At 46.2% G+C, this 20,088-nt stretch overlaps 1 long non-coding RNA gene across 1 annotated transcript in view; it reads left to right on the top strand.

Annotated features, from left to right (window-relative positions):
* The first annotated feature begins 1,733 nt into the window (after positions 1–1,733).
* LOC144673097 (uncharacterized) overlaps positions 1,734–20,088 on the top strand; it is a 233,114-nt gene continuing 214,759 nt past the window's right edge. Inside the window, exon 1 of the long non-coding RNA XR_013574255.1 lies at positions 1,734–1,772. This is a non-coding gene — a long non-coding RNA (uncharacterized LOC144673097). The remainder of the gene's footprint in view (positions 1,773–20,088) is intronic.

Genomic DNA, 20,088 nt, shown 5'->3' with positions numbered 1-20,088 from the left:
TACAATGAATCAATTAGAGAGAACAGCCCAGTGTGCAAATGGAGAAAAGTAATTAATAAATGAGAGAGCAGCCCAGTGTGCAAATGGAGAAAAGTAATTAATAAACGAGAGAGCAGCCCAAGTGTGCAAATGGAGGAGGATGTAATTAAGAAATGGGAGAGCAGCCGAGTGGACAGTTAGTTGAAATGTAATACATAAGAGGGAGAGCGAGAGACAATAAACCACTGTGCAAATATAAAAAGAATGTAATTAATAAATTAGAGGGAGAGAGAGAGAGAGAGTAACCCAGTGTGCAAATGGAGGAGTAGTACAAATAATGAGTTAGGGAGGGAGAGAGAGAGCAACACAGTGTGCAAATACAGGAAGAATGTAATAAATCAGTTAGAGAGAGCAATCCAGTGTCCAAATAGAGGAGGAACATTATAAATAAATGGGAGAAAGAGAGAGAGTAAACCAGTGTGAAATAGAGGAGGAATGGAAGTAATAAATTAGAGAGCGAGTGAGAGAGAGCAGCCCAGTGTGAAAATATAGGAGGATTGTGATTATTACATTAGGGGGAGAGAGAGACCCAGTGTGAAAATAGAGGAGTAATGTAATTAATAAATAAGAGAGAGAGAGAACAACCCAGTGTGAAAACAGAGGAGGGATGTAATTAATAAATTAGAGAGAGAGTGCAACCCAGTGTGCAAATAGTGGAATATAAATAATAAATGAGAGAGAGTAACCCAGTGTGAAAATAGAGGAGGAATGCAATTCATAAATTTGTGAGAGAGAGTTACCCAATTTGCAAAGAATGCATTAATGAATTGGAGAAAGAGAGAGGAACCCAGTGCGTAAGTAGAGGAAAAATGCAAATAATGAATTAGATAGAGACAGAGACAGCAACCCAGTGTGCAAAGATAGGAGGAATGTAAGTTATAAATTAGAGAGAGGGAGGGAGATCAATTCAGTGTGATAATACAGGTGTAGAAATGAATAGCGACAGAGAGAAAGCAACCCAGTGCATAAATATAAGGGGATGTAATTAATAAATTAGAGAGAGAGAGAGACAGAGCAACATCGAGTCCAAATTCTGGAGGAATTTAATTAATAAATTAGAGGGGACAGATTGAAACCTAGTGTGGAAATAGAGGATTAATGTAATTAATCAATTAGAGGGAGAAACACATTGTGCAAATGGAGCGGGAATGTGATTAATAAAATGCAGAGTGAGCAACCAGTGTACAAATAGAGGTGGAATACAATTAATAAATTAGATAGATAGAGAGTGAAAGCAACTCATTGTGCAAATAGAGTAAAGCAAATAATAAAGTATAAAGAGAGAACAATTAAAAAAATTTGAGAGAGAGAGCAAATACCATTTCCTGTCTTTTGGCAGTCTAGCTTTTTCCATTGTTTTTACCTGTCAAAAATGTAGAGTGCATCGCTCAGCATGTAGTCCTGGACCTTGGAATGTGGCAGTATGCAACTTTCGTTCGAGAACAAGTATTTTCACTGGAGGACCAGCAGGTTTCATGTAGAGCAAAGAGCGGCTTTCATCAAGTTGGTGATTCTCCAGCTGCAGCTGACGTTTGTCTCAGTGTTTGTCCCTGGGAAAAGCCCATGGAGCACAGAGTCCTGTGTCACAGAACTGCTCGGGATGAACCCCATCAAAAAACACTGCATCTCTCTCCAGAACTTTGCAAAGGCACATTCCACAAGGAGGTGAACGACATTCTCTTACGATTCAATGCAAAAAAAACCACACGGCGGAAGCACAGAGGATGCTGAAGGTGAGAAACAGATAATTACGTTCCACGCAAAGCGGGGTGGTGGTGGTTGGGGGGGGGGGGGGGGGGGGGGATTGCCATAACTTGGAAAAGATTAAATGCTGGAGTGTCTGTGTGTGTGTGTCTGTGTGTGTGTGTCTTGGTCAGCAGTTCAGGTACTTATTTATTAGTTATTCATTCTCTGGGTGTGGGTGTTGCTGCCTCTGACAGCATTTGAAGCCCATCCCTAATTGCCCCTTGAGAAGGTGCTGATGAGCTGCCTTGAGCAACCTACCCTCTTCTGGATACTATCAGAATCAGACACTCAGACATGCTCTCTCACTCACACACACATACACTCCTTTACCAATCTACACTCTGCTAGATACTGTCAGAATTACATTAACCCACAAACACTCAGACTCACACATACACACACACACACACACCTTTAACAATCAACCCTCTGCAGAATAACTGTCAGAGTGACATAGAAACAAACACCTTTACCAATATATACTGCCTGAATCTCACACACACACCGCACACACGTTTACAAATCCCCACCGTGTGTGTGTTCGCGATCCCTGCTTTGTGCATTTCCCCCATGTGTGTAATAATACAATCATTATTCTGTGTGTAATTATCAATTGTCAGTCAGTCAACAAGCCTAATATTTAACATCTTATGTACATAGTTGAGGATTTTGTTGAATATTTAACAATCATATGTAATCTTTGTGTGCTTTAGCTGTACACTTTAAAAGTCCCTGTCTTATATTGAGCTGTGACGAGTGACTCTCTTTAGGAGCTGCTGGTTTAACTATTTAACTCACTTAAAATTCTGCTAGCTCTAGGTCTGAAACAGACTCTCACACCAAAGCTAAACTGGAATCAGCTTTACCATTCAAATTCTCACATTGAATCAAAATTCCAAACATACTCACCCTTGGCTCTGTCTCAGAAATCTCCACTCTTAGTTCTTATGGCAGGTACCTGTCCAACTGGTTATCTCTAGGTCAGAATCAGACTCTTAATCTAAAATTACTCTCTTTTTAAAATTAAACTTGTATCAGATTTAACTTTTGAATTATCACTTTAAACCAGATTCACCAAAATACTCATTTCAGTGTCTGTCTCACTCAGGCTAATTTCTCCCCTCACTGACTGTGTGCGCATTACTGGTTGTGCACATTAAAAGTCCCTGTCTTATATTGAGCTGTGAGGAGTCACTCTCTAGCTGAGCTACCTACTGCTGTCATCAAAAAATATTCAGCCAAGGGTGATTGACAGTGAATTGCCAAAAAGTCAGTTGCCTGTTGAACTAGGCTGCTGACCAATGTGTGCTGCGATGTTTGAAGGTGAGACTGACATTGGCTGCTGCCTCTCCTGGCTGAGGGTGGCAGGGTCAATGAGGCAATGGTGGGGGACCTCCATAGCTGGTGGTCAGAGGGTGATTCAGACCATTAAACCTCCATGTGTGGATTAGGAGTTCAGGGTGTAGTTTGATATAATACATCGTGGTTTTGGATTCTGGCCGACTCGCATCTAATAGGAGGGCTAAATTTTTCTTTCACTGATAACACACCTCAGAAATCAAATGGATTTACAACGCTGGGTGCCACATGTCACAGATTTATTCAGCAAACATTCAAACATTAATCAATGAATAAAACGCAAGAGGCAAAGATTCAGACAAAAAGCTGCAATTTTTGGATGAGAATTCAAACGGGTTAGTCACCAGTTCAGAATACAGATCAATCGGACCATACGGGCATGGGAGTGAGGAGCAGCATTAGGCCATTCAGCCCCTCGAGCCTGCCCCACCTTTCAACAAGATCGTGTCTGAACTGCTTGTGGCCTCATCTCCACTTTCCTGCCTGTGCCCCCCCGCCAACCAAATAACGATTTGACCCCCTTGTCGATCAGAAATCTGTCTAACTCAGCCTTCAATATATTCAATGACCCGGCCTCCACTGCTCTGTGGGGTAGAGAAATCCATTCCACAGACTAACAACTCTCTGAGAGAATAAATTCCCTCTCATCTCTGTCTTCAATGGGAGGCCCCTTGTTCTGAAACAATGCCCCCCACCCCCTTAGGACCCCCGACACCCGACGTGACGGGGAAACATCCTCTCAGTATCTTTGTCTCAATAAGGTCGCCTCTCATTCTTCTGAATTTCAGCGGGCACAGGCGCAACATGGCCAACCTTTCCTCCATAAGGCAGCCCCCTTCATCCCAGGAATCAGCCCAGTGAATCCTCTCTCAACGGTTTCCCATGTGATCCGCCCCTTTCTGAAGTGAACAGGACAAAACGTATAGTAACTGAATTGCTAACTACCAGTTGCAATACCCAACCTTTCAGTCGTCTTATTCTCTCAACTGTACAAGGCACTAGTTAGACCACACCTAGAATACTGTGAACAGTTTCGGTCCGCTTATTGAAGGAAAAATGTACTGGCATTGGTGGCAGTCCAGAGAAGGTTCACTAGGTTGAACCCGGGGATGGAGGGATTTGCTTATGAGGGGAGGTCGAGTAGGTTGTGCCTGAACTCACGAGTTTAGACGAAGGTCATGCAATCTCACTGAAACATAAGATACTTAGGGGGCTTGATAGAGTAGATGCTGAGTGGCTGTTTCCCCTTGTGGGAGAATCTAGGACTAGAGGGCATAATCTCAGAGTAAGAGGGCCACATTTATAACAGTGATGAGGAGGAATTTCTTCTCTCAGAGTAGTCAGTCAGCGGAATTCTTTACCACAGAGGGCTGTAGAGGCTGGGTCGTTGAGTATATTCAAAACTGAGATAGACAGACAGATTTTTAATCAGTAAAGGAATCAAGGGGTATGGGGCAAAGGCAGGAAAGTGGAGTTGAGGATTATCAGGTCAGGCGTGATGTCATTGAACGGCGGAGCAGATCAATGGGCCGAATGTCCTATTTCTGATCCTACCTCTTATGGCCTTAAATCGCAAAACAATTCTTCTCGAGTTATATCAAAAGCTATCACGGATGATGATTCAGCACCCAAATCAAAAATGTAATACTAACCCTGAAACACAACATCCCACCCCACACACCACCACCAATGAGCCCACACCCTCATGCTCCCGGAGACTGTCCCTCAGTCCAGAAATCTGGTTGCAACCCACTCGCTGACCAACCCGGATCTCCCGGGTCATTTCTTCTTCTCCTCGCTGGGATTCTCTTGTAATTTTGGCACCAGCTTCTTGCAGGGAAGATATTTTTTCAGCCTTTCATGTACCTGGGAATGGACAATTGAGGAGTCAGGTTGGAGAGAATGGGAACGCTGTTACTGAGGAACTGGCAAGGGGATCTCAGGAGACATCGATGGGCCCCTTAGCATGAGGGAAATTCCTTCCCTGAACACGAGGGTGAAACGTGCCCCCCGCCCTCTACACCCGAACAATCCCTGCCCCCTCCACACCAGCTCACTCACTCCCTATTCAGCGTCTGAGAAATCCACTACCCACACCCCTCCTATCAGTTCAATCAAACATCTACCAGAGAGTGAGGAAGGGAATTCTTATCCCTGCCCTCGACTCAATGCCAACTGGAGATGTTCAGTCAATGAAATGGTTAAATAATGCTGACTCAGGTTATTAAATGGGTGATGCCCACCACCCGAGAATGACTGCAGGATGAATCCCCTCACCTGCTGGAGATGGGCTTCCTTTTCCTCGCGAGTGTCCAGTTTGTTCTGAACGATGTACATCACTTGGATTTCGGCATTGATCTGGTCACAGTCCACCTTGCTGAGGTCCAGGACCACTGTAACATCGAGAGGACAATGCTTCCGACACAACCACACAAAGCCCTGGGCTGGGTTAGGGGTGGCAGTGAGAACTGGGTACGGAGGTGGATTGGAGGGGAGGGGTTGTGTAGGGGTGGGAGATAGGGGAGGGGCAAGGCTCGAGGGCCAAACTCTGTCCACTCCCCTCGCTGACAGGCTGAATGAATCTCCGTGATGAAGTTGTATTGTGAGAAGGTTATCCCCAAATTGAGTTGACAAGTCAGGTACCTGAGTCTGATGATCCGACTCTGACAAAGGATGGACGCCGAGTGGAATCTCGACTACTTTGTTCCTCAGATCCCTCGTTGTGTGATGTCTCCCGGTCTGTGATAGCAAAAGGGAATGTTACTCAAGTGCTTGCTGAACCCCCAAATCGCCAAAGCGCTGTACCCCAAAACCCCGAAAACTTAGAACCCATCAAACCCCAAAAATTCTGAGCTATGAAACTCCAAAACACTGAACCCCAAAATCACTGAACCGCAAAACCCACAAACACTGAATCCACAAACTCCACTGACACTGAAACCCCCAAACACCAACTAAGATTGAACCGCAAAATACTGATACCCCAAACGCCAAAACACTGCACATTGTTTCAAGTTGAAATTTAGGGAGATACTCAGATTCGGAGATGGAATGAGCAGCCTTAGCGGCAGTTAACTGTCAACCTCCATTGTTTGATTAGTTTTTGATTAGTGTAGCAAGAAGGTGAGATGGACAGTGACTCATCACAGCTCAATATAAGACACGGAATTTTACAGTGTGCAGTCAGTAATGGACACACAGTCAGTGAGAGGAGACATTGGCCTGAGTGATACAAAGACTTAGTGAGTATATTTATGAATTTGGTTTAAAGAGAGAATTAAAATGGTAAATGTGTTTCAAGTTCAGTTGTGCAGTTGGTCAGATTCTGGCCTGGAACTAACAGAACATTCGCCAAGTTAAATAGTTAGAGCAAATGCCTCTGGTTCTAATCACCGCAAGAGAACATTTAATTGGGAGGAAAGTTTAGAAAATAATCCAATTAATCATTTATGCAGTCTGAAACCCACCAATGTCACCCTGCTCTGCCACTCCTGACTGTACACCAGTCAGTACTTCCCACTCCCCTCACTCACTGTATCCCACTCCCGTCACTCACGGCATCACACTCCTGTCACTCACTGCATCCCACTCCCTTCACTCACTGCATCAAACTCCCCTCAGTCACTGCATCACACTCCTCTCACTCACTGCATCCCACTCCCTTCACTCACTGCATCACACTACTCTCACTCACTGCATCACACTCCCCTCACTCACTGCACCACACTCCCCTCAGTCACTGCATCCCACTCCCCTCACTCACTGCATCACACTCCCCTCACTCACTGCATCACACTCCCCTCACTCAATGCTTCACACTCCCCTCACTCACTGCATCACACTCCCCTCACTCACTGCATCCCACTCCCCTCACTCACTGCATCCCACTCCCCTCACTCACTACATCCCACTCCCCTCACTCACTGCATCACAGTCCCCTCACTCACGGCATCCCACTCCCCTCACTCAAAGCATCCCAATCCCCAAACTCACTGCATCACACTGCCCTCACTCACCGCATCCCACTCCCCTCACTCACTACATCCCACTCCCCTCACTCACTGCATCACACTCCCCTCACTCACTGCATCACACTCCCCTCACTCACTGCATCACACTCCCCTCACTCGCTGCATCCCACTCCCCTCACTCGCTGCATCACACTCCCCTCACTCGCAGCATCCCACTCCCCTCACTCACTGCATCACACTCCCCTCACTCACTGCATCACACTCCCCTCACTCACTGCATCCCACTCCCCTCACTCACTGCATCACACCCCCCTCACTGACTGCATCACACTACCCTCACTCACTGCATCCCACTCCCCTCACTCACTGCATCACACTCCCCTCAGTCACTGCATCACACTCCCCTCAGTCACTGCATCCCACTCCCCTCAGTCACTGCATCACACTCCCCTCACTCACTGCATCACACTCCCCTCTCTCACTGCATCCCACTCCCCTCACTCACTGCATCACACTCCCCTCACTCACTGCATCACACTCCCCTCACTCACTGCATCACACTCCCCTATCTCACTGCATCCCACTCCCCTCACTCACTGCATCACACTCCCCTCACTCACTGCATCACACTCCCCTCTCTCACTGCATCCCACTCCCCTCACTCACTGCATCACACTCCCCTCACTCACTGCATCACACTCCCCTCTCTCACTGCATCCCACTCACCTCACTCACTGCATCCCACTCCCCTCACTCACATGCATCACACTCCCCTCACTCACTGCACCACACTCCCCTCACTCACTGCATCACACTCCCCTCACTCACTGCATCCCACTCCCCTCACTCACTGCATCCCACTCCCCTCACTCACTGCTTCACATTCCCCTCAGTCACTGCATCACACTCCCCTCACTCACTGCATCACACTCCCCTCTCTCACTGCATTCCACTCCCCTCTCTCACTGCATCCCACTCCCCTCACTCACTGCATCACACTCCCCTCACTCACTGCATCACACTCCCCTCAGTCACTGCACCCCACTCCCCTCAATCACTGCATCCCACTCACCTCACTCACTGCATCACACTCCCCTCAGTCTCGAGTTGAGTGTTCCTCAGGTTCCGGTTTTGGTGTTGTCCCTGGACCTGAAATGAATTAAGGAGACATAGGAGATTGCAAGATTGCAAGACATGGCGGATTGCAAAGGATGGATCACCTCAAGGGAGCTTTAACTTGGTTGGAAAGTTTAGAAAATGATTCACTTCATTTATACAGTCTGAACTCCACCAAAGTCTGAACCCCACCAAAGTCTGAACCCCACCAAAGTCTGAACCTGAACAATGTCACTCCTGAATGTACCACAGTCACTAACTCCCAGTCTCGTCACTCACACTATCCCACTCCCCTCACTCACTAGAACCCACTACCCTCGCTCACTGATTTACATTCCCATTAATCCCAGTTCCACCCCGCTTAGTTACTACATCCCAATCCCTTCAGTATGAGATTGCAGTGATGATGTTGTGTGACGATTATTTTGTAGAATATCCCCTCCAGACTGATACCTGTTATTTCAGATCCTGTTGGGTTCGATGATGCAGGGTCAGTGGATTCTCCAGTCAAGTGTTCCTCAGATTCCAGAGTTGGAGTTTTTTCTAGATCTATAATGAGGTAAGGAGTCATTGAAGAATTCAGAGTGTGTTTCACGTCAATGGAGCATTTCCTTGGTTGAAATGTTCAGAAAATGATTCACTTCATCTTTCATACAATCTGAAACCCACCAATGCCAGTCTGTTCTGTCACCCCTCACTGAACAACTGTCACTACCTCCCAGTCTCTTCCCTCACTTATTCCGCTCTCCTCACTCCCTACATTAAACTCCCCCTCAGTCCCTGCATCCCACTCTCCTCAGTCCCTACATCCAACACTCCATATTCCCTACATCCCACACCTCTTATTCCCTACATCACACACCCCTTATTCCCTACATCCCACGCCCCTCAGTCCAGATGTCCCACCCCCCTCAGTCCAGGCCTCCCACCCCCCCCCAGTCCAGACGACCCACCACCCTCAGTCCCGACGTCCCTCCCCCCTCAGTCCCTACAAGCCACACCCCTCAGTCCCTAGATCCCACCCATCTCAGACCCGACATCCCGCCCACCTCAGGCCCTGTGTCCCACTCCCCTCAGTCTCTAATACCAACTCCCCTAGAAACGCTTCTCACCCACCCCTGAATGTCCAACAGACACTAACTCCCAGTCCACTCAGCCACTGCAACCCCACTACACTCCCCTCAAATAGGGTACCCCACTCCCCTCAGTCACTGCATCCCACTCCCCTCAGTCACTGTATCCCAATCCTTTCAGGAACTTCATCTCACTCCGCTCAGTCACTTGATCCCACTCCCCTCAGTCACTTGATCCCACTCCCCTCAGTCACTGCACCACACTACCCTTAGTCACTGCACCCCATTCCCCTTATTCACTGCAACCCATTCCCCTTAGTCATTGCACCCCATTCCCTTTAGTCACTGCACCCCACACCCCTCACACACTGCACCCCACCCCCCTCAGTCACTGTGTCCCATCCACTCAATCATTGCGTCCCTTCTCCTCAGTCAGTGCATCCGACTCCCCTCAGTCAGTGCATTGCAACCCCCTCAGTCACTTCATTCCACTCCCCTCAGTCACTTCATCCCACTCCCCTCAGTCACTTCATCCCACTCCCCTCAGTCACTTCATCCCACCCCCCTCAGTCACTTCATCCCACCCCCCTCAGTCACTGCATCCGATCCCTTCAGTCAGTGCACCCCACTCCCCTCAGTCACTTCATTCCACTCCCCTCAGTCACTTCATCCCACTCCCCTCAGTCACTTCATTCCAACCCACTCAGTCACTTTATCATACCCCCCTAAGTCACTTCATCCGAACCCCCTCAGTCACTTCATCCCACCCCCCCTAATTCACTGCATCCCATCCCCTCAGTCAGTGCATCCCACTCCCCTCAGTCACTTCATTCCACCCCCCTCATTCACTTCATCCCACCCCCCTCAGCCACTTCATCCCACCTCCTAAGTCACTTCATCCCACCCCCTAAGTCACTTTATCCCAACACCCTCAGTCACTTCATCCCACGCCCCTCAGTCACTTCATCCCACTCCCCTCAGTCACTTCATCTCTCCCCTCTCAGTAACTCACATTCACACCCTTCAGTCACTTCATCCTATTCTGCTGACCCAGGAGACCCCACTGCCCTCAGTTAGTGGACCCCACTCCCATCAGTCACTTCATTGTATTTTGTAGAATATCCACTCCAGAATGATATCTCTTATTTCAGATGCTGTTGGGCTGGATAATACACGGGTACTGCAATTTACATCGTATGTTCCTCAGATTTCGGAGTTGTTGATATCCCTGGGTCCGAAATGCAGTAAGGAGACATGGGAGATTGATAAATGTGCAGAACCTCAAGATAGCATTTAATTGGGAGCAAAGTTTAGAAAATGATTCACTTCTCCATTTATACAGTCTGAAACACACCAATATAACTGTGCTCTTTCACCCCCCCGTGAATGTCCAACAGTCACTAACTCACTCACTGCACCCCAAACCCTTCACTCACTTAATCCCACTCCCATCAGTCCCTACATCCCACTCCGGTCAGTCACTACATCCCAATCCCATCAGTCACAACATTCCACTCCCGTCAGTCACTGCATCCCATTCTCGTCAGTCACTGCACCACAAATGCCTCAGTCAGTGCACCCCACTCCCCTCAGTCACTGCATCACACCACCCTCAGTCACTGCATTCCACTCCCCTCAGTCAGTGGATCCCACTCCCCTCAGTCACTACATCCCACTACCCTCACACTCTGCATCCCACTCCCTTCAGTCACTGTACCCCACTCCCCTCAGTCACTACTCCCCTCAGTCACTACTCCCCTCTCTCCTCAGTCACTGAATCCCACTCGCTTCAGTGGAATAATAAAATCCTTAAACGAATACAGATCCTGAAACGAATACAGACCCTAAATCAATACAATGAATCCAAAACTGACCTGAAACTAATGCACACCTTGAAACTAATACAGATCCTGAAACTAATACAGACCTTGAAACTAATACAGATCCTGAAACTAATACAGACTCTGATAATAATGCAGATCCTGAAACTACTACATATCTTGAAACTAGTATACATCCTGAAACTAAAACAAATCGTGAAACTAATAGAGAGTCGGAGGGAGAGAGTATTGGAGGGCACTTGCTGATGGAGACAGAGAGGGACAATAACGCAGCAAGTGTCTTGGAACCATAATCTGGGGCAGACAGAGGGACGTAGAAAGTGAAAGAGTGACAAACAAAATGAAGGAGATTCCGGCATTTAATGGGAAAGAGAGTGACAACTACGTGAAAATAGAGAGGGAGAGGGACAGATGTAAATCGAGTGATGGTATGTGACAGAGAGAAACAAACAAGGATTGACAGTGAAGGTGAAGGAATGGGAGTAAAAAATGGTTTGAGAGAGAGTGACAACAGACAGAGTAAAGGGATATGAGTGACAGAGAGAAGGTGTGTGAGAGATTGACAAACATGGAGTGAGAGTGAAAGAATGTGAGAGGAACAGAGATATTGTGAGAGACAGTAACAATCAGTGGGTCGGAGTGAGAGTGAAGCAATGTGCGAGAAAGAGAGATGGTTTCAGGGAGAGTGACAAACAGGGAGTCAGAGTGAAAAAATGTGAGAGAAAGAAAGATGGTGTGATAGGGAGTGACAACAGGGAGTGAGGTTAAGATTGAAGGAGTGCGAAAAGAGATGGCTTGAGAGAGTCACAGAGGGAGTGAGTGTGGGGCCTGAATGTTCCTGGTCCCATTAATGACCAAAGGAGGGGGCTACTCTTGTGAGAGTGTGCAGACAAATAGAGCGGCTGGTTACCTCTTCTCCAGTATAGAAATGGTTATTTGGTGATTGATGAAAAGAACAATGAGGGAGCCTCCATGTTGTGGCATCTTCGTAGCCACCGATTACCAGGGCTGTGCAACTTTCCCGGTGGGGCTGCCCCAGCGCCAGAACTACCGGCTCTCTTAATAATGAGGCTACATGGGGAGTTCCCACTATTCAGCATCACACAGTGAGCTTCGCAATGGACAATTAGGAGACGGGCTGCAGGAAAGATTGTTCCCTCATCTCACAATCCCAACATCAGTACTCGGGACTCTGATTGGGTCCCGAATTCATGGTTCCGAAGCTCGCGGGAATAGTCAGGTCTCAGGCAGAAGCGGAGGGAGACAGATAGAGACAGATTGAACTAAAAGGAATTAAGATGAAGTCTGAGTTGTGGATGGAAGTCAGCTCTGTCAGTGGGTCCTTTTCATTTCCCAGTCACTGTGTGAATCCTGAAAACCGGATCACGTTATTTCAAATTGCATTCTAGTTCCATCCAATGTGTCTGTGTATGTGTGTGTGTGCGTGTCTGTGTGTGCATCTGTGTGTATGTGTGCGCGTGTGTCTGCTTGTCGGTCTGTGCGTCTGTGTGTGTGTGTCTGCGTACATGTGTGTGTGTAGCTGTGTGTGTGTATGCTTATCTGTGTAGCATTTGTGAGTGTGTCTGTGCCTGTGTGTGTGTGTGTGCGTGTGTGGGACGGTGTGTATTTATGCGCTTGTGCGCATGTGTGTGTGTCTGTCTATATTTGTGTGTCTGTGTATATGTGTGTCTGCGTCTTTGTGTCTGTGTGCGTGTGTGTGTGTGCGACTGTGTGTGTGTGTGTGACTGTAAGTATGTCTGTGTGAGTGTGTGTCTGTGTGTGTGTGTGTGTCGAGGGGCTCACAATTCCTCTGCTAATGTTCATCATTTCTGATCAGTGGTTACTAACTGCTGCTGTCTGATGTTGGTGAGTGTCTCGGTCTAAATGATAGAGGGATTTCAGAGACATTGTTGTGCTTTTACTGGCGAACAATTAGATTTTCTTTAATAACATTACTCTTTATTGATTCTCCTCAGCATTATTAAAGTACTAAAGGGTACAATTAAAGAGCCCAGTGGAAGGCGGTGCAGGAGAAATATTTAGCACGAAGTTTCAAACGCCAGTTTTATTCATATCCTTGCTGTTCCCTTGGATGTCAGGAGAGCACATGTGGAGGGACTTGGCAGTGAACCTTTGCACTTTCACCTTTTCTCCCAGCGCCAATGGGCGGAGCGGGCGGGAAATTCCGCTCCAAACCCCGTCCATTGTGCCCGACAAAGGAAGCAGGACCAGCCCCTTTCCATTGTGACGTCATCAATGGGCCAAAACCAATCTTCCGTTCATTGTACAACCTCAGGGCCCTCCACTCTTTGTTATTACGTCATCACGGGACTAGGTTCTGCCCCCATTTCGGTTGTGCCAGAGGGACCATCCCTCCAATTAAGCTGTTACCAATGCGAGCAGGCCCTTCTTACGATGCCGCCACATTTCCCGCCCTTTCTATTATGCAGTCGTTATGAAGAACCCTGTCCATTGTGCCGTCACATGACCCACCTGCCATATTATTCCGTTGTCATGGGGAACAGATCTCACCCCCTAGACATTGTGCAGTCACAGTTGCCGCAACTCCCGTTATGCCCTCGTCATGGGAAACAGCACCACCACCCCCACCACCGGCCACCTGCTCCCCGGGAACTGTGCGGATTAGGTGCCTCACCTCAATACTCTCACCATTGCGATCAGGCCCCTTCCCCACACCCCATGCCGGTGGCGGTGCTATCCAACTCCTCCAGTCAGTCTGTCGAACGGCACAGCACCCCCACCCACTGGGAATGTGAATTAAAATGAGAAAATGCTGGACGTTACCTGATTCATTTCCTCTCTCCTTTTTGAATGTATTCCAGGATTGGTGCAAAGGGACATTTCAGCACCTGCTTCAATTGCTCCCTGAGTTTTCTCAGGGTCAGGGCATAAATACAAGAATTTGTGGAGCAGCTCAGGAGCTGCAACATGAAGCCCAGTTCCTGGACATAAGGATGCAGTAATATGGAATCATAACCCAAAGTTTGCATCCGGATCCATACAGAATACAGCATAATTGTTGCCCACAACAGCAGGAAATTTGCCGAGATAGTAAACAGTAAAATCATGGATTTCCTTCGACTCTCCATCTCCGGATCTCTGAGCCCCTCTCCATTGCTCTGAGCCCAGAGTCTCCTGCGGGCTCTGCTGCTCACTAAAATGTGTCTGATGGTGAAAACATTGAGCAGAAGAACCAGGACAAATGGGACGCAGGGAGTGAGGATGTAATGGACAAACTCGATTGTTACCCAAACCGTAGACAGGTAAACATCTAGCGTTACAGAACAAAACCAGGGCAGGTTCCTCATTTGATACCGTCCTGTGAACATGAAATACCAGAAAAGGTTCTTTAAAAAGCTCAGCACAGTCACTGTTCCAAGTACCACAGCTGCTGTCTTATCGGTACAGTATCTACATTTCAAAGTTGGGCAAGATATGGCGACAAATCGGTCAAAAGTGAACGTGACGGTGAACCAGACTGAGCAATCAGTGGCTGCATAAAGCAGCACGGCATGGATATTACAGATCTGAAGGAACCACAGGAAACGGAACTGCTCCCGATGAACAATTGGAATATGCCTCAATACCATGTCGAGTATAATCACCATTAAATCCGCCGACGCCATAGCCAACAGGTAGTAAGTTACACATTTGGAGAGACCACACTTTCCCCGGGAAATGATCAGAATTGTCACCGATATAACTGCGAGCAAGGGAAATAAACAGGAAAAGAATACATTAGGTTGGCAGAAAAGTTTAGTTGATAACTTATTGTCTTTTTTGATTGTGCCACTCTAACCATTAATACATTTACATGATTTTACCTGAAATAACAAATAGTGGAGGTTTAAAATATTGTATGTCTGGATAGATTAAATATTCAAAGTACAACACTGATATTGTCGAACTCAATTTTATTGGAGATGCAGGAGCACAGCGGCATTGGGTGCCTGTTCCCAATATTTGAACACATCAGGCGAGGTTAACAAAAGCAGTTAATAAAGCAGCAAGGACCTTCAGCTTGATGAATGGATGCAAACTCCAGAAAGCTACTCTACAACTATTCAAAACACTAGTTTGGCCAAACGTAATGGATTGTGCCGAATAATGTGCAGGTCATTTTAGAAATAAGGTGAATAATGTCTAGAGGGTAGAGAGGAAACAGGCTGACTGGCACCGCAGGTGAGTGATTGCAATGAGATGGATAAATTGGAGAAGCTTCTTTATTATCATGAAGAGTGCAGTCACAGAATGTGTGCAGCATGGAAGGTTGATATTCAGTACATCTTATCCATGCTGGTCCACTGACGGAGCAATTCGCTGGTGTCACTTCCACAGCCAGCTCCCTTGTTCTACACTTATCGCCTTTTCAGGTACTAAACCAATGCCCCTTTTCCTCGGTTGGGCCTGGCTCTGCCACATTCTCAGCCACCGCATCCAGTTTTGTAATAAAGGTTTTCCTCAGGGGGACATCGCATCTTTTTCCAATTACCTTACATCCTGCCCTCTGATTCTCGATCCTGCCAACATTGAAAGGGTTTCTCCATGCCTACTTTTTCCAGATCGTTTATAATTTTAAATATCTGTTCAAGTCGCCCCTCAATCGTGTGTTTTCCAAGGAGAACAGCCACAACTTTTCCAATTCATCTACACAACTTGGTTTAATCATCTCAGAGCAAATTGTCGTCTGTATTTTCTGTACCATCTTTGGTGCCTTAACATTCTTGTTAAAATGAGATTTCCAGAGGTGGGTACAATGCTCCAGCTGAGGACTAAACTGCGTTTTATGGAGGTTCATCATCTGCATCTTCCTTTCACACTCTGTGTGCCTCCTCATAATGCCCAGGATGCGGGTAGGTTAATGAACCACTGTCTCAACCCATCCTCCCACATTCACTGATGCACGTGCATGTACATACAGATCACTCTGCTCCTGCACCAATGTCAGAATTGTGTGCTGAGAAATTAACATTAACGTGTTCAACATTTTGACCAGTTGAAAGAAATTGAAGAAAGATGCAGTTGATTTTCCGTTTGCTGAATGGGTGATAAACGGATGGCTCAGATATAATCTGATTGGCAGAAGGAGCAGACGTTTCATTTGAAATACACAGGCCACTAATGTGGTGCTGCCTGTTCTTATATTGCATTTCAAACGTGCATTTGTTAAACATTCGAAGGCGAAAACCTCTCTAAAGTGGTGAGGGTAAACAATATAAGAATGAAAATATTCGCTTTCGGCCTGCCAGCCCATGTAACTCTCTGAGCACAGGAACGGTTGTTAAGCGGGATTGATTCCAGTTAAATTACAGGCAGCAGAACGTGGTATCTGTTGAGTTTTATAAAGGTTTGTAACCAGGATTTGAACTTTGAGCAAGGTGGTGGTGGTGGGTGTGGAGTGAGAGGACGATTCTGGCTCGGTTGACATTGTAATAGATGGGTCTCAATTTGAAAAAATAAATGCCCAGATTGTGTGTTTATGAAGCAGATGTGTCGAGGAAGGATTGGATATATGTGATATTATGAGGGTTGTCGTGGGCCGTATTTCAGAAAGATGTATATTGGGTAGGAACTGAGCTAAGGCCATCAGCAAACCCTCTGGTTGAACAAGAGGAATTGGGCTGGGTCGCGATAAGGGGAGGTGGTGGGGTGTGTGGCTGGTGGAGAATGTGTGGATGGAGGACAAATTTTCGGATGCAGTCAGGTGACACTGGCTTCGATCCTTACAAGGCTCAACTGAAAAATAAGAAACAGGAGCAGCTAATCAGTGAAATGTGGCTTCCAAATATAATAGCTAGATAGAGAGACATCCAGGGATATCAACTGAACCGAAGATACGAATGTGAATTTCAAGCACAGCATTGCAACTGAATATTCTGTACGTACTTAAAAACTGGAGAGAGAAAGACTTACGATGCACATTAACAATAGCGAGCATTGGATAATAAGAACATCGAATAACCTGAAGAAACATTGGGAACCGATATTTCAATGCGATTCCATAATAAATCGTCAACAGATAGTGAACATACCAGGGTAAACCCCTGCCTCTTGTATGATAACAATCGACTGTTCTCAGGTACTATTCCATTGTTCAAACATTCCAACCTACAGTTGTCAGATTCTGATCCATTGTTGTAAAAACAAAATCTATCGTTATCAGATTCTGATCAATTGTTGTAATATTCCAAACTATTGTTCTCAGATTCTGATCTATCTTTGTAATATTCCTCAGGTTCTGATCCATTTTTGTAATATTCCAATCTATTCTTCTCAGATTCTGATCCATTGTAGTTACATTCCAATCTATTGCTCTCAGATCCTGATCCATTGTGGAAAAAGTCCAAGCTGCTGCTCTTGATTCGGACAGATCATTATAATAGTCCAAAGTCTTGTCCTCTGTTTCTAATATATCTTCTCCCTCGCTTTGGATCTGCTGCTCCCTGACAGTGCAGCATTGAGTATCCGTGTTATAGGATGAGATGGCTGATTGGAAGGATTCGCATTTTAATTGAATTTTAATTGCTTTATTGGCACAATTAAGGTCCATGGAGACTGATATTATTATGCCACGAAGAAAGGTTTAACTTAACCCCTTTCTATTGCACCATAATGAAACAGCTTTTTTGCAGCTTTTGTGGGGATGTCTGAGATTTTACGAGGGAAGGAAAGGTGGAAATCGTGGACACACTAAACATTATCCTTCAATCCTCCTTGGATATCGGACTATTCCCAAACTGTTGTCAATGTTGTTCCCTGTTTTTCGAAGGGCAGATGGATAAACCTTGTATCTGCCAATAAATCAAAGAATTGTTAGTGAAACGTTGTGCTATATCAGAGATTCAATAATTTGGGGCAAAATGAGTTTGTTGATTAGAAAACATGGGTTTATAAAAAACAGCCAGAAGAGACACATTAACGAAATAATGCCTCTGACAAACTCGATTGGCATCGTTGATGAAGTAGCAGGTAGTGTTGTTGATGAAAGTATGTTTTTTTATTAACTATACGGACTAAGAGTGACCACGTGCCAATTACGGTATTTGTTGGGAAACAGTAACAGATGGTTCAACAACACAAGCACAATTGCCTGAATGCTACAGATTATAATCAGAGATGCTACACGCTCAAATTTGCTCCTTCCTCCAGAGAATTATCTTAGAACATAAAAACATTTGAAGCTATTTACTTCTTTAGAGGTCACCCAGAATGCCAGTGCTATGTCGCTTGTTTTATACTTTCTCAGTTCCAGCCATCCTCAGCCTTAGGACTTTCAATTAACATGTATTTAGGAGACTCATTCCCTTGTTCTCTTTTCTCCTCAATATTTCCATGTTAATCCACGATTGGCTATATTTTGTCACAAGGCAAAGGTGAGGACCGCTGTAGATTTTTTTCAGTTTTAAACCAGACAACGTTCCAGATTATTTTTCCTCATGTAATCCAGACTGAGATTAAATTTACTTGCATTCCACGTGATGAATCTTGGGTTTAGAGATTTCGCTGCTCACTGCACAAGCCTAAGTAAGTGTCATCAACTGGTTAATTTCTCACAGTGAACTTTCGACGGCACCTGTCCCATTTGCAGATAAACAATATCATAAAACAGGCAGATCAATAGAAACCAGAGATTCTCACAAAACTGCTCACATGCCCGAGGGGCATCTTCAGGTGTCTTCTCAACTAGACCTTTAGTTTACGTATCCTTAAATGGAACATATTTCACTGATTTGAAGCAATACATAGATTTTACTGACCTTCATGGATTATGCTTGAACTAATTTAGATCTAATGCTTTAACAAAACTTCTCGACCGTCGGCCCTGAGTGAAATGATAATAGCCGCTATTTCTACACAAGAAAAGCCAAGGAGAAGTCACCCATTGTTTAGTACCTGCTGCTATATGACTCTTACCCTTCTAATCCGGTCTGTTAGATTTGGCCTGAGGGGAAAGGAAGCCTCTTTCATATAGCAGCTTGTTCTGGTCTGGAGTGCACTGTCTGGAATTGTGGTGGATGCAGTTCAATCGAGGCATTCAAAAGTGCATTAGATGAGAATTTGAATAGAAACAATGAGTAGGGTTATGGGGAAACGGCAGGGAAATGGCATTGAACAGTAATGCTCATTCGGACAGCCAGCGTGGTCCCGATGGGCAGAATGGCCTCCTTCTGCACCATCACAGCTCCGTCATTCTGTGATCCTGAATTTACCTTCACGCGTCCAAACTTTTGAAAGTGAGAGCATTTTATTCTACGCACCTCAAAGTTTTGCGTGAAATGCAGGGTGGGTGAGACGGAGTTGGGTTGGTAAATGCGGGAGGTGGGATAACGACAATCAGATGTTCATTTTTGAGGGAGGACCGCATTGTCAGAGGGTCAGCACATAGGGAACACTGCACTGTCAGAGGGGCAGCACATAGGGAACACTACACTGTCAGAGGGGCAGTACAGAGGGAGCGCTGCACTGTCTGAGGGTCAGTACTGAGGAATTGTTGCACTATCGAACTATCAGCACTGAGTTAGCACGGAGCTGTCAGGGATTCAGCATAGAGGGAATGCCGCATTGTCGGACAATCAGTACTGACGGTGTGCTGCGCTGTCGGAGGGCCAGTGCTGAGTTCAAAGCCCGGTATATCACCCACCCTCCCTCTCTCTACCTGGTATATCACATGGCGCAGCCCCGCTGCTGGTGTACTTGGTATAACAGCCTTCCGCAATCGTGATCCTGGAATCTCACTCACACTCGGAACTTTTACTTTTTATATGTTCCCACTTCCCCGGTGCACCTGGAACAGGTTCCTCCCCCAACTGTAGCTGCTATATACCTTCATGCCCTGGTGTGCCTGGAATACGTCCAACCTCATGTATCTTTATTATCCGTCCCCCTGCCAGCGATAGACATCATCCCCCCTTGCTGCTGCTG

The sequence above is a fragment of the Cetorhinus maximus genome, unplaced genomic scaffold (assembly GCF_964194155.1).
Source record: "Cetorhinus maximus unplaced genomic scaffold, sCetMax3.hap1.1 HAP1_SCAFFOLD_260, whole genome shotgun sequence".
NCBI lineage: Eukaryota > Metazoa > Chordata > Chondrichthyes > Lamniformes > Cetorhinidae > Cetorhinus > Cetorhinus maximus.
The sequence above is the reverse complement of the archived record's forward strand: the minus strand, read 5'-3'. Positions and strand labels throughout refer to the sequence as shown.